A 24,850-nucleotide genomic window follows, 5' to 3' on the forward strand; every position below is an offset into this window, starting at 1 on the left:
CGTATTTTTTTTTTTATAAATAAGAATACTATTGAATATGCAAAGAAATTGAAGAATGCAAAGAATTGAGGAATTTTTATACGAGATTATTTTCGAAACATGCTCAGTTGGACACGCATGGATAACTTCGAAACTTCGTTTATTTACTTCTGTTACAAATTAAAAAAAAAAAAAACACCCCAAAAATGGCATCTGTCTTCGCAAAAAAAAAAAAAAAAAAATCTCATTCTGGTGGGGGGGAAAAAGGGCTAGATTGGCCTAAAATGCAGGTATTCTGCTATGTACGGCAGTTACCTGCCCTTGGGGAATTCCTGGGCCTGCAATAACATTTCCAAAATGGCCACGTTGACGTAGCCGTGATAAATCATTGTTTTTCGCTGTAAAAAAAAAAAAAAACTACTTGATCAAATGAAGTGAAATTTTTTTCGTAGAACTTCAGTCTATAACAGTTACGTACAATAAAATTTTTTTTTCAATATTTCCATTTTTTAATGTCGTCACTAAACTGTATAAGTACCAGACTATCAATACACACAAAAAAATATAGATTTATTTTTGGGTACAGTTCCCCCGGGTTTTCCTTTCACTTCAGTAAATAATGGTCTTTTGTTATATATATGGCGTACTATTATCTTTATATATATGATGTTTATGTTTATATATATGTATAAGTGATAGTGTCTGTGTGTGTCGGTGCGTCTGTGTGCATTTCCCTACGTTAAAACTCTGTCAATTTTAAGCCTACAGATTCGAAATTTGATATACAGGGTACTGAGATTTGGGAACATCGATGTGATAGGTTTACGACAGAAATTTGGCGATTAAGTGGTCAATATTCAACAATTAGACCTTTGAGAACTCTACCAAACTTCTCCTACAATTTAAGGTCTGAACACGTGATATTTTATATATATAGATTCCTTGGACATGGATCTAACTTATTAACTTTACTTGATCCCTAAACAATAAATGTTACGAGGTCATAATAGGGGTAAAAGTTTTAAAAAATTGACCTTTTTTTTTTCCTAAGCAAACACTTCAAAACACCTGGGCAACGCCGGGCACCGATTGCTAGTTATATATATATAGTGCCCAAAAAAGTCACTGAATGGTTTTTTTTTTATATTTTTCTGTAATTTTAACACAATCTGACATTGGAAAAAAAAAAAAAAATTGCAAAATTCAAACAATCTTTATTTACGCGAAATAACGTCTTAAATATTACCCATTTTCAGCTTCGCATATTATGTCTCACTATGGCAATGTCAAATGGCCATCACGTTCCCCAAAATTGACTAGCCCTGATTTTTTTCTTGTAGGGATATCTTAAAGAAAGAGTCTATGTAAACAAACCCCAAGCCCTGCAAGAATCGAAGAAAAACATCAAGAACGAAATAAGGGAGTTAAATCGCAATCCAGAGATTCTGCAATCTGTCATTAATAATGTTTTGGAAAGAGCATAAATATGTGAAGCTGAAAATGGGCAACATTTAAAAGACATTATTTTTCATAAATAAAGATGGTTTGAATTTTGCATTTTTAAAAAAAAATTTCCAATGTCTTAGTGAGATTGTGTTAAAATTACAGAAAAATATCATCAAAAGTAAAGAATTTATTTAAGTTCAAAACCCTTCAGTGACTTTTGGGCACCCTGTATAGATATTATACTTTTGCAATAATGAAGACAATAATGTACTATAATAGGTTTATCATAAGATGCATTTACTTAGTGTTATAATCGTTTCTTAACCATTTGGACAAGCTTAAACATTTTGTTAAAAAGATATTTAAAAATGACTAATCAGACACAAAATACAACTGCAATACATAAAAATATACACAATTTCTTATTTTACTTTCCTTCATTTTATATATATATATATATATATATATATATATACACACACACACATTTAGATACAGTTATATAGATGAACGCTATACAACATGTACATATACTTGTTATATAAATGATACACAATTAGTCTTCAATCAAACCAGCATCCTTAAATTTCGATTTCTTCCTAAGACCCTTTAAGCTTAAGCCTTAAATTTTAGGTATCAACATCATGCAATAGATTTGGATCAAAATTGAAATAAGAATTCTAGAGCATCATTGTATCTTGTAATGGAACATAAATCGTGCAGCAATTTTACTCATTCTAGGATGAGCATTCTACTAGTTTAAATTAATAAATAACTTCCTCTTTTTTGTTTAATTAAATAAAATATGTTATAACTCTAGCATGCATATAAAAATTTCATTGTTAATTTTTACTTACTCAGAGATAAAAACCAATATAATTTTAACTTAATCAGTAAATAAAGGAAAATACAATGCATAACAAACTGTCTGAACATACAAATATCTCACACCTTGTGTAATATGTCTTTTATTCCGGGATGTATTAAATTTTAGTGTTTCAATTTTTTTATTTGTTTGCACATTTTTAAACTTCAAATAGACAGCTCCTATCTATATGTTTTCGTTTAGAACAGAGTTATTTCTCTTGTTGATTGTTATTTCTAGGGGATTATTTCAAATTTTCATATTAGCAATTGTTTGGATCATACTATGATTTTTAAATTGTAATTAAATACATTATAGCCAATAAGAAATTAAAATTGGTTTGTCAGAAGCAAAGTTTGATTTGTCAGTTAAATGCTATTTAAGTCTAACTTAAAAAAAATCCGAAAAGATAACTTTATGTTATGTTTTTAAAAACTTTATTTCATAATATATGATCCAAATGTCTAACTGGGTATTTCAGTGGAATAGTAAAAACAAATGTATGCTCGTTACCCTTGCTGTTATTGTAATTTCAATGTTCTAGCGTAATATTTTGTGTACTGTAGCAAATATAATCAGTTTATCCAAACATAAATAACATCTTGCTTTGAAATATTCAAAGGTTTCCCATAATTACAGAAAAGGTGAACGTATCTTTTATATTTCATATATGTTTAATAACTAAATATATAGGATGCAATGTTAATTATAAATAAGACTAAACATTCAACGCATAATTATAGATGTAAGTTCAAATATATGACCTTTTCAATCATGCATAAGTGGCTTAGTTTAATTGGTAATGAATTATGAAGTGCCTTAAATAAATTTCCAGACTTTTTTTGTGCGGGCACTTTTATTAATAGTACACACATTAAACTCTAGTCCCCTTCGAAGTAATCTCCTCTGGCTGCAATGCACTTGTACCATTCCAACAACTTCTGGAAGCCCCATGGAAGTCCTTTTCTGTGAGCGTGTTAATGACCATCATTACAGTCTTTTTCATCTCAATTGTCTCATAACGACAATCTCTAAGGTTTTCCCTGAGCTTAGGGAATAACCAAAAGTCACAGAGCGCAAGGTCTGGACTATAAGGAGGGTGAGGAACTGTCTTGATGCTCATCTTGGTCAAAGTCTGTAACAAGGCTGGAATAGTGAACTGGTGCATTGTCCTGGTGGAAGTACCTCTTCCTATCTCTTCTGTAACTTGTATTCCTTGTTGACGGTTGTCCAGTGGAAACTTAGTGCATATAGCTCATACATTCATCACAGCTTTCATCACAGGTCACCAGTGCATCAAGAACTGCAGGATCTTAATTTATCAGCTTGACCATCTCCCTGCTGTCATAAAGTCTTTCTTTCTGATTTTCTGAGCACCCATGATACAAATTTTGTGCAAATCTTCCAAATCTTCAGTTCCTAGCAGATAATTTGTGTGTACAGTTCTCACACTGACATCAAACTGTACACTTAATTGTCTCTATAGACACACGACTGTCCTTATCCATGAAAGTCTTTATTTGGCCAATCAACTCTAGTGTTCTGACTTCCTTACTCCTCCCACAACTCTCATCTCTCACAAACTCGCTGCCTCCATTGAATCTCTTATGCCACTCAAAAATTGTTTAATTCATGCAAGATGGTCCAAACGCACTGAAGCATCCCATACGTTTCTGTGGCATGTTTTCCAAGTTTAAAACAGAATTGTATTGCATATCATTCTTCTAAGGTGTCCTCACATCCATATTATATTTTTGAAATTCACCAGCTGTGACAATCAGGCTTTAGTAGGGTGTATTCCAATTCCTGCTGTAGCTATTCATTTTAACCTGGAATCATAAAAATTGGTCAGTGATCTTATAAGATGTACAGCAATAACACACTGAATTTTCAAGAGTCTACAACAATTTTAAATGCCTGTACAAAAAAGTCTGGAAACTTATTAAAGGCACCTCATATTTTATAACAAATGTCCAATGCCATAAAATAATGGCAGCATTTTTTTTTAGACTGCTTACTAACTCAACTAGAACTTTTTATAATTAAATCCAGTTTTTACCAACAATACTAATACTTCAAGCTAGCTGACATCGTTTTGTGGACAGATAGATGCACATAATATAAACGCCATTACAAATTAGATATACATATTTAAATAGAACATTTAATCTATTACTATTTTTTTAATGCTTGATTAATTTGTAAAAAAAAAAAAAAAGTCTAAGATTTCTCAGTTATTTTTGACAGAGTAATTTCATCTTTCTATGGGGAAGTTCCAAAATTAATTCCTATTTTTTTTATTCCGGATCAAAGGGGATTGCCAATTGCATTATTATATCATTATGATGACTGAACTTATGCATTCATGACTTAAAAGTTTCATCACTGTTGCAGATATTGATGGTATGAGACTCTAAAAAAACAAGACCTGTCAGTGATGTACGTCAGAATTAGAGAGGAGTCATTGAATTCTTGGCAAAAATGCGTGGTGGTGATTATGTAGAAAAATTTTATTTTTTTTTTTTATTTAGATTTATTGTTCAATGGGATACTCAAGATATATTGCAATTTCCTTAATCCACAGAATTTCAAATAAATGCATTCTTATCAGGGGAAAAATATTAGCAAATAAATATTAAAGCGAAGCTATGAATTTGTTGGGACTGGCATTAATTGAAACAGTATTATATGAAAACTACTCATAAATGCAAAAATTTTTTTGTGCAAACAGTTCATAAAATGGGGCAAAAATTTAAATAATAAAAGGAGAAATTAAAAGTCAAGGAATAAAAAAAAAAAAACAGATGAAAAGATATGGAGCGGTTAAGTATTTTCAAGATGAAATGATGACTGGAGAAAGACATATATATATATATATCAGGTTGACAAGAAAGTTCTTGTGGGCTTTAACTTAAATTCAGATGGACATATATTGGCTCAAACAAAAATTTATTGATCAAAATAAGCACCATCAGCATCAACAGACTTTTGTTAATGCAAAACAAATGTATTTATGTCAATAACATAAAAATCTTGTGTTCTGGTGGCGATGAAGTCGCTGAAGGCGTTTTTGATATCGCTTAGGTTTTTTAAGCATTTTTCACACAAAGTTGTCGAGATACTTGAAAAACTGGTAGTCCATAGGTGAGAGGTCTGGAGAGTATGGCAGATGAGGCAGAGTTTCTTAGCTCAATTTGTTCAACTTCTGCAGCGTTGGTTTAGCAACGTGCAATTGGGCATTTTCTATTGACAAATATCGAGTGTTGAAGTTTTTGATGCATTTCATTCATTTGTTGACAGTACTTCTCCACTATAATGGTTTCACTTGTATTCAAATAACTAATGGATGAGACTGGCCGCAGACCACCAAACAGTCAGTATGACCTTTTTTTGGTGCATCTTTGGCTTTAGGAAGTGTCATAAAGCTTTGTCAGCATCTAACCACAGAGTGGAGCGTTCCCGGTTGTCGTAAAGAACCCACTTTTTATTGCAAGTCACAACCCAGTTGAGAAAAGGATTGTTCTTGCTGTGTACAAGAAGGGAAGATGACACTTCATAACAGAGTTTCTTTTGGTTGCTGTTCAATTCATGAGGCACCCATTTATCAAGATTTTTTGTCTTTCCAATCTCTCTCAAGTTGTTGGAAATCGTTGCATACGTTATGTCTAATTCAGAAGCAAGTTCTCAAACAGTTGTGTGTGGATTGGCTTTGACTAAGGCTCATAATTGATCATTGTCAACATCTAATGACTGGTCACTACACTCGTCTTCAAGACTCATCGCCGCCATAAAATTTCTTAAACCACCATTTTGCTGTGCATTCAGTAGTGGTTCGCTTTGTTGATATTGTGAGCTGTTTCATCAGCTTTTCAGCCTAGCTTGAATTAAAATAAGAAAATTGTGCCGATTTGCTTTTTTTTATCCATCATGTATTCAACATTCTGGAAAGAAGACATAATTGGTTTAAAGCGATCATAATTTAAACGATTAGATAGAGCAGAAAACCCTCTTTAAAATGATATATAAAGTAAAGGTGCTATAACAAAAACTTATTTCAAAATACATCATTTGAAATCAAAATTAAAAATTCTGCAAGAACTTTCTTCTCAACCTAATATACACACACAATCAAAGTACATGAGTTCTAAAGTTTGTCTCAAGTTATATTTGACCCCACCCCCATGGGCAATCAAGCTTGCTTTATTCTGCTTCTATTATTATTTGGATCACTTGGAAAACATATTACCCTATTTGTAGGGTTTTTTTTTTGATAAAAATAGAACTATAATAAGGTTTATAGAAAGCAAATTATATAATAAGTACTTTAAAAGGTTTTTACATACATGTCAATTTTTGTTAATTTCAATAATTAAATTTGGTATGATTTATCTCCCTCTGAGAGATTGGGAAGTAGCCTCCCTTAGATCTGAATAATCGCCCCATGTTTTTGGACATAAATATACACACATACACACACACAAATAAATCTAATTGCATATACACATATATACATATGTCCATTGTTTTTAATTTATTTTACTTATGTTTTTCCCCAACTTTGTAGTACTCTGGAATTTGCATGTACTTTATCTACTTACAAACCTATGGCGTAGTGGTAAAATTCAATAGTAAAAGTTAAATTTCTTAAGATTGAAGGTTCAATCTTCAGTGCAGGTGATATCTAAAATACAATTGCAAAGGACTTTACCTCTACTATTCCTTATCTTCATAAACGACCTCCCTGATAACATTGTGTCTGAGATGGGTAGATTTACCAATGATACATTATAATAGGCATGAGGAAAAAAAGGGATGTACATATATCTAATGTAAGAAACCGACCTCCAGTCTATAGTGGAATGGAGCTATAAAATGCTATTTAATACTAAAAGTTAGATACTCTCCTTTAGCAATTACAAGAAGCCTTCTCAACCATTGACAGCCATGACTAATAACACCCTACCTGAGAGTCCTTTCTTCAAACTCCTTGGTTTAACATTCATAGGCAACATGAACTGGAACAAATACATTGCAAAGGCTACTGAAAAAACGATGGCTTCCTCTATCGTGCAAGATTATTCACACTTGAGAGTATCCTGTACATCTACAAAGCCACCATTTGTCCATGCATGGAGTATTGTCATATCTGGGTTGGTGCATCTACCATTAGTATCCTTCTCTTGGACAAGGTTTAAAGAACGGTTTCAAATCTAATAGGTCCTGCACTATCAACTAAGCTACAAACCCTGTCATATCGCAGCAATTTTGCATCCCCGTGCCTATTTTACAAATATTTTTAATGGAAATATGCTCTGGTGAACTCTGTGTCTCATCGATGTACATACTCCTGACAACTCTGTTTAGCAACAAAATCACACCCATTCACTGTAGAGATCCCTAGATGCCGAAAAGCCTTCTACTCTGATTTCTTCTCTCGGATGGCCAGACTTTGGAATTCACTCCTGTTACCTACTGTACTGACGTACATATGTTTAAATGTAATGTAAATTGACATCTCACTCATCTGCCCTAAACATGGTACCAAATAGTAGCCGCTTACACCCAAGTGGCAATATGCCTTGTTTGGGGTGAACATCAGTAAAAAAATATTATAGCCAGACATCTTTCCTCTGGAAATTCCAACAGTTGTTTAATAGGAGAAACAGTAACATCCATTAACATTTTTCTTTTGTTTACATTTTACATTAGCAACAAGCTTATGTGGAAAATCCTACCAGAGTGCTCCATCTACTACTAGAGAGTTTATGACTCAAGCTATCACTTTTTGCCCTCGCCTGTATATATGTGGGCCCTAAACTTGGTGTCGTGATATTTGCTCCCATGTGTAGTCAAGTGAATACTTTCACGTTGTTGGGTGAATGGAATGGAAAAAATTCTTGGTATATCTATCGGTTTGCATTACGTTATGTAACATAAAAAAAAGATGTTTACTTCTGATGCACATCTGCTGCCGACTGTATTGCTGATACCTTGAAAGTATTTCAAGAACAGGAAATCCTCCCACATACCGAGATATGCTTTCTATCTTTTTTCCACTCTGACGTCATAAGAAAAAAGAAAAAATTTCCAAGTGAAAAATAATCTAGTTTCTATAATAATATGAAAGTCGTATGTACACTAACTATTTTTACTACTAGACTTAGGAATGTGAGATTTCAGAGAAATGCTCCTCTGAATATGCAAATTGTCTAAAGTAGGGGGCCATGAATCATACTTCACAACTCTTGGGTATCCTGCTATTAGAGAATATGTATATTTGAAGAAAAACTATTCTTAATACATTTGAAACAGATATTCTCTTTATACACACTGATATTTTTGTTACGATCAACTAGTAGAGCATTAGGTGACAGCCACTGGGATCCTGATTTTGAATCTTGATAGTTCTAGCCAAGTGTTTTTCGTGAAAGATTGGCGAGGGGCGACCAGAGATAGAGCTCAGACGAACACTCCCCATTGAAAGTATGATAAAACAACGACAGGCTTGCAATGGCCCTTTTGTGGGAGAGAGGTTGCAGGGAAAAGAAAAGGGCATCCCTCACTAGGCTACGAAGTCTATTTTGTACTCTGTCAAGGCAGGATAGGCTGTTTTTAGCAGTTCCTGCCCAGATATGGTAGCAGTACTCCATCCTTGGATGTACTTGGCTTTTATATAGATAGAGAATTGCATCAGCAGGGGGATATCTACTGGAGAGGTAGAAGGATCCTACCATTTTTCCAGCGACATTGGCAACAGATTTGATGTACATGTTCCATTTCAGATCAGGAGTAAAGGTCAATCCCAGAAGCTTGTCAAAACATGCAGCCTCCCCAAGACAAGAGCCATCCATTTCAATTGATGCCAGATGGGGATCAGAGCGTTGATAATGTAAAGATAGAAGCTTGGTTTTAGATGCATTAAAAGTAACTAACCACTTCTTCCCCCATTGTACCATGCGCTCAAGATCAGAGGAGAGAGAATCAGAGAGAGCTTTGTCATTTACGACCTTTGATGTGTTGCCATAGATGGTCGTGTCATCAGCATAGACGTCAACGAATGATTTAAGTATGTATTTTGGGAGATCACTGATGTAGATCAGGAAGAGAGTTGGGCCCAGAATGGACCCCTGAATGACTCCAGCATTAAAACTGAGAGACTCTGATTTCTACCCATCAACCACTACTCTTAACCCTGAGTCTATCAGAGAGAAATGATTAATGATTGAGAAAACACTTCTATTTATACCGTAGATGGAAATCTTGTGAAGTAGGCTCTTATGCCATACCTTATCGAAGGCTTTTGATATGTCAAGAGCAATTGCCCTAGAGAGGAAGCCTTTGTCAAGAGATTCACTAATCCTATGAGATATAACTCTGTAAAATGTTTTTGACTCCTGATGGGGGTATGAGACGAATGGATTTGCCAATCATTTTTATAACCAACGGCTGTGCTAAATAACCAATGAAAACGTTTAAAAATTATTATAAAAATTTTCGAATTTTGGATTCAATCAGTTCGCCATTAACTACGCCACAGACCGCATTTGATTCTTGGACGCCATCTTGGTTACTGATTTGAACTACGCCGCCATCTTTGTTCAACACAATGTCTCAAAACTTAACAGGTTATGCGCCCAGCCACCATCTTCCTTTGATGGATCGGAATCTAAATTCGAATTGTGGCAGGTAAAATTTCTGGGATATCTAAGGATTCGAAAACTACACAAAGTCATACAATCTCCAACAGAGAGTCCAAACGACCCCGAATTTCTCGAAAAGAACGCGGCTGTTTTTGCAGAACTGATTCAATGTTTAGACGATAGAAGTCTGTCTCTGATTATAAGAGACACATTGGATGATGGAAGGAAAGCATTGAACATATTAAGAGAACATTATTTATCAAAAGGGAAACTGAAAATAATATCCCTATATACAGAACTAACGTCTCTGAAATGTAACGAGGATGAAACGATTACAGACTACGTTATAAGGGCAGAAACAACCGCCAATGCTTTAAAGTCTCAGGTGAAATAATAAGCGATAGCTTGCTGCTATCAATGACTCTCAAGGGACTTCCAGCCGATTTTAAACCATTTACAACCGTTATAACTCAGAAAGACAAACCCATAAATTTCAGCAAATTTAAAGTGGCATTGCGTAGTTACAAAGAGACTAATCGTATGCTCATGGACAATAATAACTCCAGCAATATTATGAAGTTCAAAAATGCTTCTGGAAAGCAGACACCACCAAATTACGCACCTCACCGCAACGTCTCCAAAAATAATTTTCCCAAGAAAAAGAAAATTATCTGCTATAATTGTGGATGACCTAACCACAAAAGTTTCCAATGTTGATATAAACGCTCAAAAATGGACTCCTTAAAAAACGTTGAGAACTTTGAGGAAGAACATACATTTCTATTCAAATGTAACTTTGACAATACCACAAACGGTAAAAATCTCCTTGTAGACTGTGGTGCTACAGCGCACGTTATCACCAAGGAATCTGATTTTATTAATTTTGATTCAAACTTTAATCCTCAAAGTCATTTTGTCGAACTTGCCGACGGTAGTCAAATAAATGATATAGTCTTTAAAAGAGGCAATGCTAAAATTTACCTAAAAAATAATAAAGGCGAAATCTGTAACTGTATTCTAAAAAATGCTCTGTTTATACCTACATTTAAGCAAGACATATTTTCCGTGCAGGCTGCAATTAAACAAGGCGCGAATATACAATTTGGCTAGAATACATCAAAATTGATATACCCCAATGGAACTTTATTTGACATTAAAGAAAATGGCCGACTATATTTAAAAAGTATGGTTCCTTCAAAAACTGCCCGTCACGACTTGGAAACCTAGCATAAAATTCTAGGACACTGCAATACAGCTGATATTAAAAAATTACCAAATGTAGTCGAAGGCATGAAAATAATACCTTCAGACGATCTCCCAAATTGTGATGTGTGTGCACAGGGGAAAATGACAAAAGATATAAGCCGAACGCCAGACAAAAAAGCTATGAAAATTCTCTCACTTGTGCATTTTGACTTAGCAGGTCCGATCAGCCCGATGGGGAGAAATAATCTAAGAGACCCAAAAGGAGAAGCATGAACAGTCAAAATCACACAAAAAAAAAAATTGTAAATTGTCCCGGGCACGACGTTAAACTGTAACCATTTCTACCTTACTAACCAAATTAATACCTAACATAATGTTTCCAGTTTTTGTTACAAAAAAAGTCACTTGTTAAAAATTTTTTGTAAACTTCCTATTTGTCAAATAGTTCTTTTTTGTATCTTTTTTTGGCAAACATTTGATAAAACAAAAAAAAAAAAAAATGTATATTTGTGAATTTTTGTACATATGTTTATATGTATTTGAAAAGTATTCTATTTGTATGTTTATATATATTTGAAAAGTGTTTATTTTTATATGTATCAAAAAATAAAAATAAAAAAAGGCTTCTTTTTGCACACATTATACCAATATATTAATTTTTTTTGACCAATGAGAATAAAGAAATTCCCCCAAAACCAGAAGAAAAAAAAAAAAAAAATTATTTTATTGGTTTATTTTTCTTTGTTCATTTATTTTTATTTATTTATCTTTCCTTTTCTCAAGTGAAACCAAAATTGAATCCGAAAGGATTTTTCAATTATATCAAAAAAGGGTGTGTGTAAAATGTTTTTGACTTGTGATGGGGGTATGAGACGAATGGATTCGCACAGATATTTGTATGTTGCATAGCGTGTTGTCTGTTATAGTGGGAAATACGGGGAGTTGATGGCCTTCGTCGCATAGGGTAGAATTAGCTGCAAAGTTCTTGGCAAATAGTTTGGCTTTGTCTGATGCTGACAAGATGACCTCAGGTCCATTGGAGATGGTTGGGATAGAACACACGCTCCTGTTCAGGATCCGGTTTGTTATTTGCCAAAACTGGTGGGAACCAAGCCGCTGCTCAGCTACTTTGGATTTAACGGACTGAGCATATAGCTCTCTTGCATTTTTTATTACTCTTTTACAGTGGTTGCTGCTAGTCCTGAAAGCAGCTTTAGTCTCAGTACATCTATTACGTTGATAGCTATGACAAAAGGGATTTCTGTGTGCGATGGCAGCAGCACATTCTGGGGAGAACCATGGCTGGCTGTTAGGTTTTTGTTGGAATTTTTTGGATGGTATGAATCGGTCTATACCTACAATTAACCATTCGGTCAGGTCTGATACTATAGAGGACACATCCTTTTTAAACATGGAATGCAGAGGTAGATCAGATATAAATGTACGGAAGCTATCCCAGTCAGCCATAGAGTATCGATATACTGTATGGTGGAGAGGTATGTCTGAAGACTTGTTGCATTTCATTTTTATCTTAACTGATACAACCGAGTAGTCGGAAGATCCCAGAGGAGATAGAACGGAACATGAACATAGCTCGGGGGAAGTTGTGAGAAAAAGGTCAAGAAGGTTTGCATCCTGACCAGTAGTATTCTTGGGTTCTTGAACAATCTGAGTGAGGTCATAGGCAATGGAGAAGTCATGACAGAACCTCCCCTCATCATCTGTCTTGTTTGAGTGGGTCAGCCATTTCACATTGTGGACATTGAAATCACCACAGATGTGAATGTTAGCCGAAGGATGAGCAGACAGGATGTGGTCAATTTTCTCAGATATGCTCTTAAAGATTGTAACTAGGCTGTTGTGGGAGTGATAGAGGGCAAATATAAATGCAGTGGTGTAAGGAAGTGCAACCCGGAAGCACATATTAGGTAAATTAGGGTCTTCTCTGGAGATATCCCTACCACACAGAGAGCCATCTTTAATGTAGGCACATATTCCATACCCATGGCGATCTTGGGGGTCAGATTTAGATGTTAAGTTAGAGTATTCATTAATTATGAACTCATCTAGGGAAGTGGTCGGCCCTATGCCAGTTTTGCTAAGGGACAATATGTCCGGTTTTGTCTCCTGCAATTGGGTTTCAACCTCTGGAAGGTTGGAACGTAGACCCCAGATGTTAGAGAAGGAGTCATGGTAGTAGGGGTCTATGTTGGATGGGGTTCTAGGTTTGTTGTGTTTTTTTTCTGGAGATAATTCATGTTGAGGTTTTGGGATTTGTAGAACAGGTCAACAGACTTTGTTAGAGCAGGACAGAGAGGGAAAGTAAAAGAAAAAGACAGGAAATTTTTTGTTTTTCTTGTAGCACATAAGGTAAAGCCGTAACAATTACCCACTAGTATGGCATTGAGAAGCCTCACCAGAAACTACTGCATGGTCCAGAATTCATTCACCAAATTACAATACAGCAGCCCCAGTACTTTGCACCTGCTGATAAGACAGCCCCCTTAGTGGTTAATCCAAGGTTCGGGTCCCTGACTATCAGGTGGATAACGTCGACCCAGATGAAACGTTTACCTCCAGCACTCTTGCTAGTGACTAGGCCACAAGGATAGACATAGAAACAGAAAATTTCCGACATCTCAGGCTACTGTTCATGCAAATACTGCCAACCTAGAAAGCAGCCTTTTCTTCACCCTTTATCAGAAAAATCACTCATTGGAAATGAGGACTGAAGGACAAATAAGGAGAAGCGAGGGTTACTAGAGCTGCCGATAACGCATCCACAGTGCATTATCTACTCTCCACTAAAAAAAAAAAAAAAAACATGTTAAAAATAAAAAGGTTAGAGATAAAGAGTTTTTATATATATATATATATATATATATATAAATATATATATATATATATATATATAGTGCTTCAGTCATAATGTAAGATAAACATTTTCTAAGATTCATAACCTTGAACTTTATTTGCAAGAGAATGATTAACAAATAAAACAAACATACTGAAAATTAATTTGAATGTTGTTAAATTATATATTTTTATTTTTTTTTGCTTCAATGCAAATTCTCAGAAATCAAAGGAACCCTTCTTATTTAAGATACATAGATAACTGTGCATTCAATTAAAGTTCTTTTTTACATGTCATATGCTAAGTTCATAAAGTGAAGAACATTAATGTGTGTATGTGTGTGTGTGTGTGTGTGTGTGTGTGTGTGTGTAAAATATATCATTAATTTAAAGACCATTATATAAGCCAAAGGGTTCAAGTAACTGTAAGTCTGTATGAAACATTGCTTTTTAAGTTTGTCCACAGGCACACACATATGTACAAAAGGAGTTTTTATGTTAATATGATTATATTAAAAAACAAGACAAGCTAAAACGATCTTAAAGTACGGACATAAGTAACTTATGATTTAATATGAGAGAGGGGGGAGGGAGAAAACATCTTGTACTGTAGCATATCCTAAAGATACAATCAGTAATGTAGGTAGATTTAATCTGAATATTTCAGGAAAGGTCAGTCATTAGCTTATTTTAAGACTTATCTGAAAGTGGTATTTTTGTTGGCGCTGTGTCTAATTTCAGTATAAAATATAAATAATTAATATAACACGTTTTATTGCTTTTAAAAAATGGACTTAAATTTAAAAAAAATGTAAAAATTAAATATAATTTTAAAAAAGTATTATTCCTTTTCATACTAGTGATATGAGCAGCAAAATATTGTAGGTTATTATATTAACACACGATGGAGTTTGGATACTTCTTTATCTCAAGAATGGATAAAATAAGTTAGATTCTTGGAGAAGCTGATAAACTATGCAACCATTATGACATTTCTGTTTAAAGAGAAACATTAAGAAATATATAATCTACCAAGTTTTGTCTCTATATTGATAAAATAGAAACGATTTTTCCCTTGTAACATTCAACATAAGAAAAAACACTTTCTACGCATAACTTATATGCTCACCATTTACAGTTAGTATTAAAGCAGGTTCCGAACCAAAAATAAATAGATTTCGTTCATGTTTAATAATTATTTGACACTCTTTGACTCTCTTAAACACATAATCCCATATAGATAGTAAACAATAGTTTCACCCTCAGGAAAGGAAGCCCTCCTATGAAGCCTGAGATCACCGGGTGTTTTTATTCATTACTATACATACTCAGGTCACCCAAAAAATTAGTCATCTTAAATACAACCATTTAGCCTAAAATCTTAAATCAATAATTACTCTTTTCTTGCTTGATTTAACAGAATAATGGAATAGACCGCTATCAGCAGTTCAACATTGATATTTATATTAGAAATAGTCACTCTTCAGAATAGGAGTTTGTTTTTTTTGAACATGGAAAAATACAAAGCATTTGCAGTGACGATTTCAAATACACATATCAAAATAAACAAATTTATATAAAATATATTATAACTGTTCCTACTTTTAATTTACTTTTTTTAGAATATAAAATCATAATAAAAACAAAACAAAACAAAAAAACAGCTTACACATCGAAAACAAAGACAAACACCTATTCATGCTACACATTGCACAATTTTACCTTTTCGGCATTCATTTTCATTAGACTAATACGTATGGAGTCTCTAAAAGAATAAATCTATATCTTTCTCTTTACTTCATTACCTATCTTAATACAGAATTTTGTGTTGCTTACTGACATTCATACAAAACTTATACTTATCCAACTGTGTCTTACTCTTTAAGCTACTGCGACTAGTATTACTACAATTACTGTTGCTGCAATTATTTGTTAAAAAAACATTAACAGGTTTATTTATATTTTTACTGATAGTACTATTCTGATTTTCTACATTCATATTTTTTGGTTTTAATATTTTGATTTATTATTAATATTATTACTATTAGTAGTATTCTTTTGTTCTTATTTTTACTATTGTCAATATGACTTATTATGCTAATGATTACCATTATTAATGTTAATATTGTTACATTTATTATCATTAACTTTAGCATTTTATTTATTTTCTTAATGTCATTATTTTATCGCTATGTTTAGTTCTATTAGTATCATTATGAGTATTACTATCAGTAGTATCATTATTTGTATTATATTTTTCTTATTATTATCATTACTTTTTATTCTTGGTATTATCAATCATATCGTTACTATTAATAGTAGTATTTAAATTTTGTCACGCAGTCTAATTTCATGGGCAATGCCGAGACATGAGTAAGCTAGTTTCTTATTTGTCAAAGGGGAAATTAAACTGATCACAAAAACTGCTGAAAAAATGTTTTTAAAATCATTTAAATAATAGATGTACCCATGACCATAAAGTTTTAAAAATATAAATTGCAATCAAGCTACACAGAATTTTCCATGTTTCATGCTCATGAGGATTCATCAGCCTGACAAATCCACACATATATTTTTTCAAAACTTACTACCCAGCTCTCCTCACATTAAGCACTGTTGATGTAAATACTGAAAATAGATACATGAAATGATAATATAATTTCTTCAATAGAGAAATTTAGGCATATCTTTTCCCCACATATATTTCTTATATATATATATATATATATATATATATATATATATATATATATATTAGATGTATCCATAAATCGTTTAGTCACAATTACTACCACTACTCTACTTTGATTTTATTTGCAAATTTGTAAACTGTGACATTCTTCTTGCATAGCTACAAATAAATGTCTTTACTCCTTTAGTATTCTTCTTCTTAATATTATACATATACTAGCAGGAAGACCCGACGTTGCCAGGGGTTGAATGATGATCAACAAATGTTTCACACTCCCATGTTTTTACTGTCATCAATATCGGTGAATTCACCTGTTTTTCAATCAAATCAGTTGATTGCTTGCTCTAGTTAGGGGACCCATCGTAATGCATCAGGAGGAAGCTTCAGATGTCTCCTTACAGTGACAGTCCATAATACATTGTAGTCTACATTGCACTGTAGAGAACTTGTTGATTTTATAAATTATTTATATATATGATGGCTTGAATTAAAGTTTAAAATGCAAAAGTCAAGTATCATAGTTGAATTGTACTATAAGTAGAAACATATTTCTAACACACCCGGCATATCAAAGAACCTACTGTTGATTTTATATGCCTACTAGTGTGGTAACAAAACTTCTCACATGCACTTGTGATGTTAGGCTGTATAAGATGTTAAATTCAGTCAAAATCGCCTGTTCCGTCTTTCAATGGATCTTTTCAAAGACCTGTCTAAAAACACTGCCAAATATATAAAGTATATTTGTGTGAAATTTCATAAAAATCGGCCCAGTCATTATAGGGAATGAACTCACAGATACAAAGCTTCTTTTTATATAATAGTAGAGATAAAAACATTACTATTCTTATATAAAGACACTTTGCCATTGAATTTATATTTTTTATCAGACACACATAAATTTGATGCCATACTGGAAAAAAAGGAAAAGAGACACTTTCTTGTAATACTCACAGAAACATTAAGAAATACTAGAAAGTGATTGAATCAACAGTGAAAGAATTGAGAGAAATACATAGTAGAGAGAGAGAGGGGGATGATTTTAGTCAATTTATAATAAAAAAAATTTTTTAACCTCAAATATAAGATTTATTGTTTTGTGTTATAAAGTATCTAAAAAAAAAAAAAAAAATAATAAAAATAAGCCTTAGAGAAACAAACGTTGATCAACTCACATTTATTAAATAATAACCTGAGTATGGATTTTTCAAGTTATGATAATCATATTCAGGTTAATGTCCATTTTGCAGGCTGACATGTATTGAACGGTTTTTAAAAATTGACTTGCAAACTAACATATCTTCGACCAAGTCTTTATTTATAAACCAATAAACATTAAGAACTTTTAAAAGCCGTAGAGTAACTCTTCTATATCTTGCAAATTAACCATCTGAATTAACTTGAATCAAGAGATAATCTAATTAAAATCTCACCAATGTAAAAGAAAAGGTACTGCATTTTTTATTGTATGAATTAACAGTTATATGTTAAGCAGCCGACACCCAGAGTCTTGCTTGTTAGGTTTATTTCAGCTGACAACCAGTCTTGCTTGTTAGGTTTATTTAATCAATGCAGAGGTTGTTAATCTTTCAGAGTACAGCTTGTCGAGTTGGATACTGTTAATAGTGATGAAAGGACAAGTTATACAGATCTAGAATTATAAATTAACTACAAAATATTTAACAATGATTTCTAAATAGACAAGTAAGGAAGATTAAAAAAAAAAGAAAAAAAGGGCTGCGGTCGAAATGCAAGGAAATAGAATCACAGATTGAGAAAGGAAACAAAAGTGGGAACAAACAAAAGGAACAATAACAACCCGGAGCACCTTTTTCATTCCTATAAAAAATAAAAATAAAAAAAAAACAGCACTGCTCCCATAGTTTTTGGAAACAATTTTTTTTTCAGATCAGACACGTGGAAGCCTGCATTGGTTTTTGGCTATAGAGATACTGCATCCTTTAAAATCCTCGTGTTTCTCCAAAAACTAACACTAAAGCTAAAACTACACTCATGTCCTCCTTCCATAAACATGCATGCTTGTACATGCAGTTTTGCTGAGATGTATTATGCCTAAGCATTTGCTGTACACAACAATTTTCATTTCATATGAATAGCTGCATATAAATCTTAAAACATTGATCTCCAATATATAATAGATAGGAGGACTATTAAAGGTAAAAAAAGTAAGAGTCCAAATACTAAAAAAAAAAAATTTAATTGGCTATTCAGAATCAAACTGATATATCAGCTAATAAATCATTAACTATGTTTCTACGTGAATTATTTCTGAAAAAATATTTTACTTTAAATTAAATTTTTGTTAAATTAAAATAAAAGTTCTAATATGGGGGGGGGGGGCGGACAAAGAACCTAGAAAAAGCATGTTACCAGCCCCTGCATTAGTGTTTGGGAGCTATCTTATGATAGTCTTGGAGGGCGGGGGGGGGGGTTAGAAAATACTAACTATTGTAGGAAAATCCGATAAGTAGTTACATTTTTATTGTCATTGCATCAATTTCATAAAATGCTGTGAGTGAGTGAATGTGTTTGTTTAACGGCATTTCAACCTCTAAGGGTCATTTAATGCCAAAAAAAGTTTTGTTGATATAATAGGTCTTCAGTTTCTTGTAAAAATATTTTAAGTTTCTTGAAGAGTTTATCTTTTGAAGTAAGATGCTTTAGGTTTTCTGAAAAATTGTTTTAGTTGTAAGAGGTTTGTTTTTCTAAACTGAATTTTACTTGTTTACTTTATAGGAGTTTAAATACGTTTGTTTCTTTTAAATAGTTTATGATTTGTTGGGGTTCCACTTCTTGGAACACTTTTCTAATGTTTGTTGTTTTAAAATATTTCTTCTGAGTGTGTTTGTGTTTTCTACATTCTGTTAGTAGATGTTTAATTGTTAGTTGTTGGTTGCAGAGTGTGCAATTTGGTGTTTCCTCCGCTTTGATTAGGTAGGAATGAGTATGTCCAATTCATATTCGGTTTAGTACAATTTCTTTTCTTCCCATAAAAATTTTGTTTTTCGTTTTTAATTATTGGTTGGTGTTCGTGTAATTTGTTTGCAGTGCATTTGTTCCATTCCTCTTGCCACTTGTTTTCTATATATTCGTTGATTTTTCTTTTTAGGTCTGTGTGTGGTATTTTAATTTTTTTCATTTGGTGGTTTGTGGCTTCTTTAGCCAGTTTGTCTGCCTTTTCATTTCCTGGGATGCCGACATGGCTTGGTATCCAGGCTATTATAATTTTTTTACTGTTTTTTTTTTTTTTTTTTTTCGGTTATTTCGTTGTATTCTTGTATAATTTCTGTAATAAAAGGGTGTTTAGATTTTTCTTCAAGGGCCATGATACAGGATAGGGAGTCTGTATGTATTATGAATTTTTGTTCGTTGATGTTTTTGAGGTGTTTGAGAGCTATTTTGATGGCCTGCAGCTCCGCTGTATATATTGAAGCCTCGTTGGGCAGTCGTATTTGATATTGATTTTGTCCATCTGTCCATGCTGCACTTGTTCCGTTTATAGTTTTAGACCCATTGGTGTATATTTCTATGTATTCTGCATATTTTTCTTTTAGTTCTCCGAAGTTGCTTCTGTTTTTTATATTATTTGTAATGTTTTTCTTCTAAGCAGTAAGTGTTAGGTCGGTTTTGGTTTGTGTAATGTCCATGGTGGTCTGTCGTTTATTTTTTGAGTAATTATATTGTCGGGGTTTTCATTGATTTGATGTATTATTTCTTTAATTCTATGTCCAAAGTGGGTGGGGGTGGGGTAATACTTTTTGGTTTCCCTGAATAAAAGTTTGTACATTGTAGGTTGAAGGTAGTTTTGTATGTTGGGTTTTCGGGGTTGCTTGTAGTTTTGTTGCATATTGTAACGCTAGTTTTTCCCCATCTTAAATGCAGGGGTAGTTCTTGGGCTTCTACATGTAGGCTTTCCATTGGTGAAGTTCGATAGGCTCCCAGGATAAGTCTTAAACTTTGATTCTGTATTGTTAGTAGTTTGTTTTTGTAGGATTTGTAAGTAGAGCTGTATATGGCACAACCATAATCCAGTTTTGATCTAAGATGTGAGCGATATATTTTGAGCATTGTATCTTGGTCTGCTCCCCAGTCTAGTTTTGATACTATTTTTAAGATATTTATTGTTTTTAAGCATTTTTGTTTTAATTTGTTAATGTGCTCCTTGAAGTTTAGTTTATTATCAAAAATGATCCCTAGAAATTTGGTATGTTGTACTACTGGTATTAGTTGTCCATCTAGTTTGAGTTGTGGGTCAAGGTGGTATTTTCGTTTCTTACAAAAGTGGATACATGTGGTTTTGCTTTTGGACATTTTGAATCCATTTTGGTTAACCCAAAGATCTATTTTGTTAAGGCAATATTGCATTTGTCTTTCGATAGTTGGCATATTTGGTGATGAGCAAGTTATTGAAAAGTCATCAACAAATAGTGTTTTTTCGAATCCCATGTTAACATTTTTGATTATACCGTTGATTTTAATTAGAAAAAGGGTGGCAGATAGTACACTACCCTGTGGTACCCCTGTTTCTTGTGTGTATTGATCTGATGTTATATTTTCTAAGCATACTTTAAAAGTTCTATGGGATAGGAATTCTTGGATAAATTTTGCTAGGTTTCCTCTGATTCCCATATTATGAATATCTTTCCAGATTCTGTACCTTCACGTGGTGTCATATGTTTTTTCGATATCAAAAAAGATTGAGACCATGTGATGGTTTATTAGACCGTTACGAATATATGTTTCTAGTCGAATAAGTTGGTCGTTAGTACCTTGATTTTATTTAAATCCGCTTTGGTGTGTAGAGATGACGTTATATTTGTGTAAATTCCACATTAGTCTTGTATTGACCATCCTTTCTATTGTTTTGCATATACAGCTTGTTAGGGTGATGGGACGATAATTGGTAGGGTTGAAGTGATCTTTTCCTGTTTTAGGAATTGGGATGATATTGGATTAGAGTCAGTATTTTGGGAAATTGTTAGTCCATATGTTGTTAATTATCTGTAAGAGAATGTTGAGAGATGGGTCTGGCATGTGTTTTAGAAATTGATAGTGGATGTCGTCTGGACCGGTAGCTGTATCTTTACTTTTATGAATTGCATTTTTTAGTTCTGTTATAGTGAAAGAGGTGTTATAGTATTCTTTGTTATTGTATGTGAAGTTAAGTTTTTCTTTTTCTGTGTGGTTTTTATATTTTTGGAATTTGGGGGAGTAGTGGTTGGATGTTGAGTTTTGGTGGAATTCATTTACGATTATATTTGCTATTTCTTTTTTGTCTACTATTTGGTGTACTTATATTATTTATTGGTGTTCCAAGTTTTTTTCCAGTTATTTTTCTTATTATTTCCCATGTTTTTTTTTTTATGGCGTGTTGAAATTTGGAAATATAGTTTTGCCAGGTTTCTTTTTTTATAATATAGCGCGCTTTTGCTCGTGCTTGTAGGTATTTTTGGAGGTTGGGTTTTGTAGAATGTTGTTTGAAGTGTTTTAGCATTTTTTTCCTGTTGGTTATTGCTTCTTTACATTCTGTTGTGAACCATGGCGTTGATTTTGGGTGTGGTTTAGTGGAAGATTTTGGGATTGTCTTGATTGCTGTTTTGTTTAGCATATTGGTGAAGGCTAACATAGGATCTGGTTTGTTAACTATTTCTTTATTAAGTTTGTACAAAGTTTGTTAAATTCAGTCCAGTTAGCTTTATAGATTTGCCATTTTGGGTTTTCTGTTGCAGGTTCTTGGGTTTTGAGAAAAATTGGGAAGTGATCGCTGCCGCACTGGTCGTTATGTACCTCCCATTGGAAGTCCATAAATATTGTGGGGAGCATAGTGTTAGGTTGATAGCTGATGTCGTTCCTGTGCCTGGGTGAAGGTATGTGTGTGTTTTGTCGTTAAATATAGCTATTTTGGGTGATTCCAGTAATGATTCAATGATTATCCCAGTTTGGTTAATATTCTCACATCCTCACATTTTGTTATGGGCATTGAAGTCTCCCATTAATATAAAAGGTGTGGGGAGTTGTGTTATCAGATCTTCAATTTCGATTTTATTTAGTTTATGTTTAGGTGAAATGTAGACTGAACAAATAGTTGTTAGTTGGTGGAGTGTAGCTTTAATTGCTATTGTTTGAAGGTTTGTTTGGAGTTGTAATTTTATATGTGGCATCTGTTTTTTATTATAATTGAGGTGCCACCTATTGGTCGGTTATCTGTTTGTGATCTATTTGTTTGATTGTAAATGTGGTATCCTTTGAAGTTGATGGTGTCCGTTTCTTTTAGAAGAGTTTCCTGTAAGTCTATTATGCTGGGGTTATATTGTGCTATTATATGTTTGATTTCTTTGTAGTTTAGTTTTATGCCTCTGCAGTTCCACTGTATGATGTTTTTATTCATTTGCATAAATAAGTTCGTTTTTTTTTTATTTTTAACTGTTTGGTTTTTGTTTAGGTTTTTATATCTAGTATTCTATTGATTTGTTGTGTTTTGAGTGGTTTTTGTTTTGTGTTTACTTGAACTGTTTGGTTCCTCAGTCTCCATTTTCTCCTGGTCAGTTCTGTTTTTTGGAGCTAGATTTTTTCCTGTGACTCTCGATTTAATTCAATTCAAATTTATTTTTGTTTTCAATTAATATTATTTCTGTTTTTTGTTTATTTTGGTTTTTGGAAAGAGGATTTGTGTTTCCCCATTCTGTTTCCATCTTTCCAGATATTGTGTGTTTATCTTCTGCTTTTGTCCTTGTTTGTGATTTGGATCTTTCACGGTTTATTTGTGGTTTTTGCTGTTCGGGTTCTTTTTTGTTCTTTGGGACTTGTTTTAGATCATTTGACTGAGTTTTAGAAGATACTGGTATTTGTTTCTTGTTTTCGTTAGTTTTTCAAGTTTCAATTAGATTTTTGAGTTCGGAGATCAGCTCAAGTAGGTCTTGATAGTGGGTTTGGTTTGTTTGATTTGAAATTTTTGTGATGTCTGCATAAGTGTTTATTTTTTCTCAAGAGCTTGCTATTTTCCTTGCTTCAGGAAAGGATACGTTTTGATTGTATTTTATTTCAGCTATTTATTTTTATTTTTTGAAGATTTTGCATATTTTAGAGTATGCTGGGTGTTTTTCTTGGCAATTTGGGCATTTTGTTTCGTTGGGGCATTCACTTTCAGTGTGGTTAGGTTCTTTTAAGCCACATTTTCCACATATTTTCTGTCCTTTGCATGTTTCTGTTATGTCCATATTCATGACACTTGAAACATCTCAGAGGGGTTGGTATATATTGTTCTACTTTTTCTATTGTATATCCGATTTTTATTTCTTTGGGAATTTTTGGCGTATTGAATGTTAGTATGTAGGTTTTTTTTTGTAGGTATGGTTTGATCATTCCTTTTTATGTTTATTCGAACATCATCGATTATTCCCTGTTTTCTTAGGGCATTTCCTATTTCTTCTGCTGTAGCCAAGGTTAATTCATGGCTTTTTATGACACCTTTTGATGTGTTACATCTTTCATGGGCATAACTTTTGCATTTATAGATATGGAATTTTTCCATTAAGATGTTTTTTTTGCGTCTTTATAGTTGTCTACTGTGACAAGTAGATTGCCATTTTTCACTTTTTTTTTTTTTTTTTTTGCTGTTTTTGGGTTGCTGTTTTGAGACATTATTTTCTTAATTAAGAATGGAGACAGATCGCTGATCTTTTTTCCTTCTAAGGTTTCGATTACTATGAATCTTGGGTATTTTTCTTTATCAATTATTTCATAGTTGTATTCTTATTCACTGTCTGAGCTGGTTATGTCAGAGTGGGTTCTTTTCGATTTTGTTTTATTTTTTTGGTTTCTGGGTTTTTTGCTTGGGTTTATTATATCCATGGAAGTTTGTTTAGATTTTCATCTCTTTTGCTCCCCACCCTCCTCAGAGATGAAACTGGGAGATGTTAGGGGGGAAACCTATTCGCCCTTTCATCCCAGGGATAAAAAAGAGATATACTCAATTGGTTGAGTTGGTTTCATCATTTCCTGTTTCCTCCTTTAGTTTCTTCTTTCCCAGTTTGATAGAAACATTGGTTAGGGAGCAGTTGTGTGGTTTTGTCTCATCAATTGATTGACCCTTGCCATCGCCTTCTAACACTTACCTGGTTTATCTGTGTTTGTAGCAATAAGATGTTG

General features: G+C 33.1%; 1 protein-coding gene across 1 annotated transcript in view; it reads right to left on the bottom strand.

The window, feature by feature from the left end:
* The window catches only part of LOC145293196 (uncharacterized), a 421,398-nt gene that overhangs the window by 130,689 nt on the left and 265,859 nt on the right, over nt 1-24,850 (bottom strand). The gene's annotated exons all lie outside the window — the stretch shown is intronic.

The sequence above is a fragment of the Euprymna scolopes genome, chromosome 14 (genome assembly GCF_053919585.1).
Source record: "Euprymna scolopes isolate OS-2025 chromosome 14, ASM5391958v1, whole genome shotgun sequence".
Classification (NCBI taxonomy): Eukaryota; Metazoa; Mollusca; class Cephalopoda; order Sepiida; family Sepiolidae; genus Euprymna; species Euprymna scolopes.